This window comes from Dipodomys merriami, unplaced genomic scaffold (genome assembly GCF_024711535.1).
Source record: "Dipodomys merriami isolate MVZ:Mamm:240054 unplaced genomic scaffold, mDipMer1.0.p SCAF_1, whole genome shotgun sequence".
In the NCBI taxonomy this organism is placed as follows: domain Eukaryota; kingdom Metazoa; phylum Chordata; class Mammalia; order Rodentia; family Heteromyidae; genus Dipodomys; species Dipodomys merriami.
Window position 1 is genome coordinate 48,614,490 of NW_027202270.1, and position 11,996 is coordinate 48,626,485.

The following is an 11,996-nucleotide window of genomic DNA, read 5'->3' on the forward strand; positions in this document are numbered from 1 at the left end:
ATAATATAATATATTATATATAAAATATATCATATTCTATAATATATAATATATACATATATATATATATATGACACAGGGTATGAAAATCAAATAAAGTGACAACAGAGGATAAACCAAGGGGAGGGGAAATGAACCAAAAAGAACTCATCAAAGAATGATGGTCACCATCATTCTTTGGTGAACATTAATGCAAAACTTCTCTACAAAATTCTGGCCAATCAACTTCAACAACTCATAAAAATAAATATACACTATAGTCAAACAGTATTCATTCCAATAATGAAAAGCTGGTTAAACATATGCAAGCTAATTAACTTAATTAATCACATTAATAGGAGCAAGGACAAGAACCATATGGATCATCACAATAGATGCAGAAAAAGCATTTGACAAGCTCAAACATCCATTTATGATGAAAGCTCTGGAGAAACTAGGAATCCATGGACCATTCCTCAATATAATAAAGGCTGTGTATGACAAACCTACAGCCAGTATTATACTTAATGGCAAAAAGTTAAAGCCATTTCCACCAAATATGGGAATGAGACAAGGATGTCCACTCTACTCCTCTTCAATATAGTACTGCAATTCCTAACGAGAGCAATAAGGCAAGAAGTTAACATAAAGGGAATTCAAATAGAGAAAGATGAAGTAAAACTCTCCTTCTTTGAGATGACATGATCTTGTATTTAAAAACTCTACAGATTCTACCACCAAGTTATTCCAATTGATCCAAAACTTTGGCAAAATAGCAGGGTATAAAATTAATGGATAAAAATTACTGGCTTTTCTGTATGCCAACAATGAGAAGAGTGAGGTTGAAATCAGGAAAGCAACCCCTTTTGTAATTGCTTTAAAAAAATTAAAATACCTAGGAATTAACCACAAAAGCAAATGAAAAAGTTAAAAACCTGAGAAACAAAATTAAAGCAAATCTAAGGAAGTAGAAAAACTCCCATGCTACTGGATTGTGAAAATGATAATACTTCCAAAGGCTATCTACAAATTCAATGCAATACTCTCCAATATCCCAACATCATCCTTGAATGAAATAGAAGAAGCAATCTAAAAATTCCTATGGAATAATAAAAGACCCCAAATAGCAAAAATAATTCTTTGCAGGAAGAACAGTGCCAATACCAAACTTCAAACTCTAGTACAAAGCCACAGTATTAAAAAGAAAAAGAAAAAAAAGCTTGATATTGGTATAAGAACAGGCCTGAGGACCAATGGAATAATAGAACTGAAGACCCAGAAATGAACCCACAGATCTATTGCACCTAATCTCTGATAAGGGAGCAAAAAAAAAAAAAAAAAAACTAGGATGGAAGAAAAACATGGTTCAGAAAATAGTTCTGGAAGAACTGGCTAAACGTGTGTAAAAAACTAAAGCTATATCCTTATATATCATCCTGCACAAGAATCAATTCTAAATGAGTCAAAGATCTTGAGGTAAAAGCAGATGCCCTGAAAATATTATAGAAAGGAATAGGAGAAATACTAGGGTTCCTTGTTACAGGTCAAACTTTTCTTAATAAAGACCCAGAAATACAACAAATCAAAGAAAGTTGAATAAATTGGATTGTGTTAAACTGCAGAGCTTCTGCATGGCAAAGGACATGACTAGCAAGATAAATAGAAAGCGCATAGATTGGGAGAAGATCTCTACTAGCCATACAACAGACAAGGGCCTCATATCTAACATATACTTAGAGCTCAAAAATTTAAACCCCACCAAAACAAATCCTCAAAGAAACAACCACCCCATTAACAAGTGGGCTAATGAGTTAAAGAGAGACTTCTCTGAAGAGGAAATAAGAATAGCCAATAGACACGTAAAGAAATGTTCAACAACTTTGGCCATAAAAGAAATGCAAATCAAAACAACATTGAGATTCTACCTTACCCCAGTTAATGGCCATTATCAAGAAATCTAGTATCAACAGATGCTGAAGGGGATGTGGCCAAAAGGGGATACTACTACACTGTTGGTAGTGTTCAACTGCTCTGGAAAGCAGTATGGAGGTTCCTCAAAAGACTACACAGAGAGATCCCCTATGACCTAGCAATTGCATTCCTGGGCATTTACCCAAATGACCACACTAAGGCTATCAGCACAACCATATTAATTCATCATTATTTACCAGATGGAACTAACTCAGATGCCCCTCAGTACTAAAGGGATCCAAAAAAATGTGGTATATATGCACAATGGAATCCTATGTTTCCATCAGAAATAGCAACATTACTCCATTCATAAGGAAATGGAAATTATTGGAAAAAATCATATTAAGTGAAGTAAACCAGACCCAAAGAAGCATAGGCTCCATGTTTTCCCTCATTTGTAATAATTAGTATATGTCTAGTATATGTGCTAGCAGAGGGTCACAATTGCTCAACAGCTATGTATATATGACCATATAATGAGGCTAATCGAGATGAACACCAAGATATTGGAAACAAGGGGTTTTTCTTTGTTGTTGTTGTAGATACTAGCTTCTTAACTCTTTTACACAAATCTTCAACCAGAAATGCAAATAGTATCTGCTACATTAAGAAAGAACAAATAGGCATTTGCTAATTTGTATGACAATGTTGTCTGTATATTTAATTTTGTTTCACATTGCTTTACCTTGGCCATTATTCTGGTATCAATATATTCTATATAATAACTATAATTAGCGACTTCTATGTGAGGTGAATAATAGAAACAAGAACAGAATTTAAAAAGAAAGTTAAAAGGAAGATAAACACAAGAGTTCAGATATATGTTCAAATACATAAATAATTATAAATGTTAATGAAAGGCAGCCATTGTAATACAGCTTCTCATATATAGTACAAGAAAAGAGGTGAAGAGTAAGGTTACAATGGAGAGAAATATCCAGGTGATCAAGGTCAGAGTCAAACGATGGTGAAAAAATGAACTCTTCACATGATGCAAAGAGAAAACATCTGTGTTCTTCATCATGAAATTGTTTGAACCAGTATATTCCAGAAAAAAAAGCCAGATGTCTACTTCCAAACAGGGGTGTCAGGCAGAATACCTGATGGGTCTTTTTCAGAATTGTCAATTGTCACATAAGACAGTTGAGAAATGAGCCCAGTCAGGGAAGTACCACAAAACCAAGACAACTTGCCTAATTCACTTTACTGTACAATACCCACACTCATGAACTGAGCACCCCAACTTACTTTCTCCCCCCCAAATTTGTCTTTTGTTCTTCTGTTTACATCAATAAATCTGATGTCATTGCTACTTTAAAATTTCTCTAACTCTACATGCAATTTTGTATATATATATATATATATATTGATTATGTATACATATACACACATACATGTATATATGTTCTGAGGATTGAATCCAAGGCCTCATGTATGTCAGGCAAACAAACACCTTACCACTGAGTTATAACCAGAGTCTCAAAGTGTGTGTATATGAAGCATCCTGCACAATGTATGATATAAGTGTGAATGCATTGTGTAAAGCATTATACATGATATAAAGAAATATTTTTATTTCTATATGACAGAATTGCCTCCCTAGAAGACAAAAGGAGAAGATTCAGAGAAGGCAAGTTACTATTGGAAATGAACTGTCAGCATCTTCTTTCTATACTAAGAATATTCAAGTAGCTAAGTAATGTTTGGGAAAAGGTAACAAAAGTAAAATAATAAGATGACAGAATCATTCTAGTTATTAAGAAGAGTAAGAATGTCAAGCATTTATAATTATAGTACTTAAGAGACTGAATGAGAAGAATCACAATTATTCAAGATCAGCCTGGAATATATAGTGAAACAGTCAAAAAAAGAACTAGGCCAGCAAAAATGGCTCATGCCTGTAATCCAAAAACTCAGGAAGTAGAGATAAAAAATATCATGGGTTAAGGACATCCCTGGGAAATATTTGGTGAAGATCCTATTTCTAATAGAAAACGAGGCACAGTAGTGCATGTTTGTGATCCCAGCTACCTGGTAGGATGGTAATCTCAGACCAGCTTCAGCAAAAATGCAAGACTCTACCTGGAAAACTACTAAAAAAAAATGGCTGGGAGTATGGCTCAGGTAGATAGAGGGGCTGGTGAGCAAGTTCCATGTTCTAAAGTCCAGTATCACCAAATAAGTAAATAAAAAATAATGAATAAGCAAACAAAAAATTATAGAGACATTTTAAGGACTATTATGTCAATGCTTTAAAAAGAATCAAAGGGTATGGCACTGATCAAAAACATTCTACTCTTAACCAGACAAAGAATTGCAACCTATTTGTACAACTATTTAATTTTAAAAAACTAATTAAAAAAGGATGGTTATGTGGACTGGAAGCCTCTAGATAGAAAGTATGTAAGTGCTTCTACAGTTAATAAACATCCAAGTAAGTTTATCATACTATTGTTCCTATTGCCACTGGGCCATCTGATCCTAAAATTTATATAGCAAAGACAATTATGGGAAACAAACAAACAAGTCAATGTATTAGACAATCAACATTCTAGATCTAAAGAATAACTACAATCCTGTTTTTCCTTTCTTGTTTTCTTCTTCCTCTTCTAGCTTTGCTAAATTCAATCTTCTCTTTCTCTGGGTCTCTGTGTGTTTCTGACTCTGTGTGTTTGTGTGCGTGTATGTATTTTCTTCTTTCTTTCTTTTATTTTCTACTTGTTTATGTAACCTAATCCCATAATGGAAAAGAATATCTGTAGCGAAGATATTGGAAAACAGCATTCTGAGTAGTACCTGTTCCCTTATACGGTAATTTTAGGAATACTTTTTTTAAAGAAAAAGTTGTCAGTGTTCTTTGCCTGAGTCATCAAATACATTTAAATGTAAAAAGTCCCTTATATAATGATTTTCAAAGGATTGCCTTTAACTCATCTATTATGCCTCAACACTAGCAAAACATGCCACTGTAATCTCTGGAAAGTTTTAAATTTTATATAACAATACTTCTTTTGGGCAGAAGGTGGCAGTATGGATAATGTTTATCAGAAAGTGAGAGTGAGTTTTAAACAGTACTGAAATACCATAGGCAGAGTCTACTGCATGGTATGTGCTAGAATGTGTACTGGGAAGGATCTCTGAAGGGAACATTTGACTATATTGCTTCCATTTGACTATATCTCGTGGATCCATTTCCCTTAATCAAAAACACAAATTAATGAAAATATAAATGCATGTCACATACAATGATTATCTACTTTTAATATGCAACTGTATTTTATTTAAACGTGACTTATAAAATTGTACACACTCATTAAATAGACACAAAATATGTTAAAGGAGAAAGTACCTGAACAGTAATTCTGATTTGGAGTTATATGGAAGTGTACACAAATGTATTCACTGAACTATGATGCTATAGTCAGGGGAGAGATCAAATGGTTTTACTCCTTAGACAAACTAACTCACAATGAATAAATAAAATAAATATGGGAAGCTGGTAGCTGAAATGTGAGGAGACAAGATTGAGGGAGAGGGCAGATGAATGAAGAGAGGAAGTGGGGAAGAATGCAGTCATAATAGTCATGCAGATCCTATCAAAGTAGGAAGGGTTTGGGTTGGTTTGGATGAGGGATAATGATAAAAAGGGTAATATGGATCAAGATGCATTGTACTTAAAAACTGACAGGTTAAATTGTATCCCCTTTAAATAGCTATATAAGATAAGAAAATATAATAAAAACTAAATTAGTGCAAATTTTTCTCATTTTCATAGAAGGAACCTGAAATACACAGAAATTAGGAGACATGATAGGCTGCATAGTAATAACAAGAGACAGCTTGCCCCTCTATTCACAGTGAGATTTTATTCAACTTCTTTGACATGTTCTACTGCAGTCAAGAGGTATGCTTGGAAGTGAACTACTGAGTTTTATTTACATAATGTTTATCTTAATCTTCTACATATACAATTTTTCAAAATCGTAAATATAGCCTGGTCATGGATATGTTTTCTTTACTGAGATAAAGTAGCTATTTCCCTATGGTGCTAGATATGTAGACTCCAGATTCAATTTATTTAAGCACACATTTTCTCTGTTCCCTATATAAATGGTGTATCTTTGGTGAAATTGTCTAGAAGTTTGTATTTTAGTAATCTTACCTGAAAAAAATAGAGGTAATAACAAGATTGCCTATGTCTAGAAGTTGTATGCATAAAATAGGTTAAATAGTTTTGGCATAATTTCTTGTACTGCTTGAAATAACTTATAAGAGGTTAACCTTGCACTTTGAGGAAGATGGCAGAGGAGAAGCTGGAGGCTAAACAAGCTTTTGCCTAGAAAGCAGTTTTCCTGTTCCATTGAACATTCCTAGGCTAGAGAATCACACTAATGTGGCCATCACAATACAAAGAATTTGGCCAGAAAAGAAAAATCCAGGCAGCTTGGTCAAGGAGACAGATCTGAGCACTTGCTATTGTCTGCGGTGGTGGTGGCAGTTGCTGCCACAACTGCCATATCAACTGAGAGCCTGGGACCAAGGCACCAGATGCGGTGTGCAAGCAGATTCTACTCACCACCAGCAAGAACTGACAAGGAGGAGAAATCTTCATCCTGTTGATTGGAGACCAGGGACAGCCCAGAAACCAAGAAGCCGGAGTGGGTACACTCCAAGGCATTAAGAGCCACAGGACCCATTCAGCAGGTCATAGGAACCTTACCTGACCTGCCAGGCTCAGCTCCACCCAGGGGAAAGTCACCCTGCCCAGGCAGAAGTAGCTCCATCCCCTGAAGAGTGACTTTCTCCACGGGGTAAATAGAGCCAGAGACTGCCCCTTCCCCCTGCAGCCTAGATAGCAGGAGGGGTAAAAGACAAACAATTGAAACTCAGTAAACATAAATCCTGAGAATGGCTCCAGGCTGGGCTCTGTGAGTGTCTCTGGAGCTAGCCCCTCAAGGGAAAGCTACTAATTGCTGACAGGCCTCAACCCCTACCCAAAACCTAGCCTCATCACAGCAACTCCAAGCTAGAGGAAACAGCCACCTCCCTCTTTTTCTGATACTCAAGGCAAATCTCCCTCTCACTGAACTAGACTGGGAGAAGAATCACAAAGTCCTGGTTAAGCCAGAGCATTTCTCTGCCTGCTCAAACAAACTGACTTAAACCAATCAAGCCAGAGGAAAACTAAACACCAAAAGCAAACCAGAGACTCCACCAAGAGACTGGTTACAGACACAGGGGAGATACAAGATCTTCCCCTTCCTCCCCCCCCAAAATCAAATAACTCATTTTCTACCTAATTTTTAAAAAAATCTTTAAAAAAATTGTTTTCTATTTTTTCTTTCTTTCATAATTTTTACTTTATGTGTGTGTGTATGTGTGTTTTTTTTTAAATCTCTTTTAAACTTTTGGTCTGTGTGTGTGTGTGTGTGTGTGTGTGTGTGTGTGTGTGTGTGTGTGTGTGTGCATGTTGTGACTTAATTGTTGTTCTGCTTGTCCTTAGATATATAAACATCATCCTTCATTGTGTACATACTTAATTCAGAAATTGATTACTCAATTCACAACCTCTTAAGCTTAACTTCTTTAATAGTACTATTATTTCTTCATACTATATAATTTTTAAGTATTCCAGTTTTTAATTTTTAATTTGTTCATTTTTCCTTTTTATCTCTTGCCTCCTCTCATCCTATTCTTTTCTTCTATCAGTATTACATCTTTATACATACATAATTTTTAAGTGTTTCATTTTTTAATTTAATTTTTTTTCATTTTTTCTTATTTCTTTATCTCTCTCCTTTCATTCTGTTCTATACCTTTTCTACTTGAGATATGGACTTGGTTAAATTCATTCTTACCTTTTACCTCTCCACATCCCTCTAATCCTATTTTTCCCCACAATTCTCCCTAAACCTATTAATTTCTGGTCTGCTGAATTTCTTTTTGATGTTCTTAGCCCTTTAATCCATAGTTGCTTGATGTTGAATAGATTGTATCTGTTGAACTACATTGTATCTGCAGCCATTTTGACTGTGCAACTACAGGACTTTGGTTGATTCTCACCTTAAAATAGTGTTCTAGTGCAAAATTGGTGTTACTTTCATACCAAATGGGCAGAGAAACACAAGAAAAATGGAAAGTTCAGGTATCTCAACTCTCACTTATGATAATCAGGTGACAGAACAGTTAATGAGTAATCCAGAGGAGAGTTCCCAAAAAGTTTTACAAACACTACTGGTAAACATGGTGAAGGAAAAGATTGACAACCTGCAAAGGACTCATTGTGAGCATGACAGGGAGTGAAAAGAGGCAAATCAAAGATTAATACAGGAACTTTGTGAGCATGATGAGGCTAACTAAAAATTAATACAGGAATCTTATGAGCGTGAGGAAGCTCAATAAATGATTAATACAGGAATTGCATGAGCAGGCAAGCTGGCTGAGAATAATCAAAGAATAATACAGGAATTAGATGAGCAGGCTGGGAACAGTAAAAGAGAAATACAGGAATTGCATGAGTGTGAGGAAGCTAATCAAAGAGTAATACAGGAATTGCATGAGCTGGATGAGAACAGACAAAGATCAATAGAGGCATTTATGGAATCTATAAACAGACAGCTGCAGGAATCCAGGGAGACCACAAAGGGAATGCTGAATGGAGCCCATCAGAAGGAAAGGGAATCCAATGAAACCATAACCAATCAACTAAAGGATTGGTGAATAAACACTACACACCAAATTAAGGAAGTAAAGAAGTCCAAATAAGATCTAAAACAAAACTGCAACAAAGAATTTGAAGCCATCAAAGCCGACCAATTAGAAGGAAAGGAAATAATAATCAAAGTAGAAAGTCCAGACATGAAGAAGATCGAATCTCTGGGATTGAAGACAGCCTAGATATTATAGAAAGAGAACAAACAACTATCCAAGAGAAATCCAAGAAATATGATAGCTTTTTCAACATTTAGGAGGCACCATCAGAAGAGGATATGGGTGTAGAGGAGCAACTAGAGACAGAAGTTAATGGTCTAGGAAATTTATTTAACAGGATCTGAGCAGAGAACTTCCCAAACATGTAAAAAGATAAGCCTATTCAGATACAAGAAGCTTTTATAACCCCAAATAGACAAGACCAGAACAGGACATCCCACTGTCACATTATAATCCTCACAGGATCAATTCAGACCAAGGAAAGGATCCTTAAAGCTGTCAAGGAGAAAAGATCAATCACCTATAATGGAAACCAATTATAATCACCTCAGATTTCTCAGCAGAGACAATTAAAGCAAGAAGAGCCTGGAATGCTGTGTGCCATGCCCTAAAGACAAACAACTATCAACCAAGAATACTGTACCCAGCTAAACTCTCCTTCATAACTGATCAAATAACAACCTTCAATAACATAGAAAAACTGAAACAATATATCTCCACCAAACCAGCCCTACAAAAGATACTTAAAGATGTCCTACACATAGAAAACCAACAAGACCACAATAAAGGCCAAGAAACTGCACCCAAACTGAGAATCCAAGACCCATAGGAAGAACCCAGTTGTCACAGATCCCAAGAAGGTGGATAACATGGCAGGAACTCCAAAATGCCTCTCAATATTAATGGACTCTCAATATTAATGGACTTAACTCTCCAATTAGGTGACATAAATTGTCTAGTTGGATTAAAAAGTAAGATCCTTCAATCTGCTTCCTTCAAGAGTCACACCTTGCCCATTAAAATAAACATGTTTTGAAAGTGAAAGGTTGGAATAAAATATACCAAGGAAAGGGTCCCCATTAACAGGCAGGAGTTGCAATCCTAATATCAGATAAAATAGACTTCAAATTAAAATTAGTGAGAAGAAATAAAGAAGGTCGATACATATTAATTAAGGGATCTCTCCTTCAGGAGGATATTACAATTCTAAATATCTATTAACCAAACAATGGGAGCACCCAAATTTATCCAAGAAACACTACTTTTCCTCAATCTCACATAGATCCAAAGACACTAATTTTTAGGGTTTTAACACATCACTATCCCCACTAAATAGATCAATCCAGCAAAAACTCAACAGAGAAACCGCAGACCTAAACAAGTGCATATATCAACTAGATTTAAGAGAAATCTATTGAATATTTCACCCAGCAGCATCAGAATACACGATCTTCTCAGAAGCACATGGAACATTTTCCAAAATAGACCACATTTTAGGTCACAAAACAAACTTGTCCAAATTCAGAAACATTAAAGTTATGCCCTGCATTCTCTCAGACCACAAGGGAATAAAATTAGAACTCAACACCCAAAGCCACCAAAGAAAGTTTTGTAACACTGGAGGCTGAACAACACACTGTTGAACCACCAGTGGGTCAAGGAAGAAATAAGAAAGGAAATTCAAATGTTCATGATATTCAACAAAAATGAACAAACAAATTACCAGCTCCTCTGAGACACAGCAAAGGCAATACTCAGAGGCAAGTTTATAGCTCTGAGTTCCTACATCAACAAATTGGAGAGATCTGAAACCAACAATCTATCGAGGCACCTGAAGCTCCTTGAAAAAGAGCACCAAGCTAAAATCCCAATCCATTAGATGGATAGAAATAATTAATATTAAATCAGAATTAAATGAGTTAGAATTTAAAAAAAAAATAGAAAGAATCAACAAAATGGAGTTGGTTCTTCGAAAAAGTTAACAAAAAGACAGACCTTTAGCAAATCTTATCAGAAAAAGAGAACACACATAAATAAACAAACTCAGAGATGAAGAAACAACCAAGATTCAGAACATTATAAGGGAATATTTTTCAAACCTTTATGCTAATAAGTTTGAGAACTTGGCAGAAATGGACCTTTTCCTAGCAAATATCGACATGCTGAAACTAAACCAAGATGAGTTAAACCATCTTAACAGACCCATATCAAGCATTGAAATACAAACAGCAATAAGAGACCTCTGATCTAAGAAAAGCCCAGGACCGGATGAATTTACATCGGAATTGTACAAGGTCCTCAAAGCAGAACTCACACCAATACTCCTCCAACTTTTCAATGAAACTGAAAGAGAAAGTTTACTACTGAACTCTTTCTATGAAGCCATCATAACCCTCATCCTAAAACCAGACAGGGACTCATCAAAGAAAGAGAACTATAGACCCATTTCTTTGCTGAACATGGATGGAAAACTTCTCAACAAAATTTTGGCCAATCGACTTCAACAATTCATCCAAAAAACCAGATACCATGATCAAACAGAATTCATTTCAGGGATGCAAAGCTGGTTCAGTATATACAAATCAATTGACATAATTCATCACATCAACAAGAGCAAGGATAAGAACCACATGGTTATCTCAACAGATGCAGTAAAACATTTGACAAGATCCAACACTCCTCTATGATGAAGGCTCTGGAAAAACTAGGGATCCATGGAACATTCCTCAATACAGTAAAGGTTATATATGACAAACCTACAGCCAGTTTATACTTAGTGATGAAAAACTAAAGCTATTTCCTCTAAGCTCAGGAAAGAGACAAGGATATCCACTCTCTCCACTTGTCTTCAATTTAGTATTAGAATGCCTACCTATAGCAATAAGACAAGATGCAGACATAAAGGGGATCCAAATAGGGAAAGCTGAAGTAAAACTCCCCCTCTTTGCAGATGATATGATCTTGTATTTAAAGAATCCCACTGACTCCACTCCCAGATTACTCAAGCTGATTCGAAACTTTGGCAAAGTAGCAGGGTATAAAATTAACCGTCAAAAATTAATGGCTTTTCTGTATGCCAACAATGAGAAGAGTGCAGTTCAAATCAGGAAAGCAACTCCTTTTGTAATAGCCCCACAAAAAATAAAGTACCTAGGAATTGAATTAACTAAAGAAGTGAAGGACCTCTAAGATGAAAACTTTAAAAACCTGAAAAAGGAAATCAGAGCAGAACCTAGGAAGTGGAAAAACCTCCCATGCTCCTGGATCAGAAGGTTCAACATTGTAAAAATGACAATTCTTCCCAAGGCTATCTACAAATTCAATGCGATTCCCTA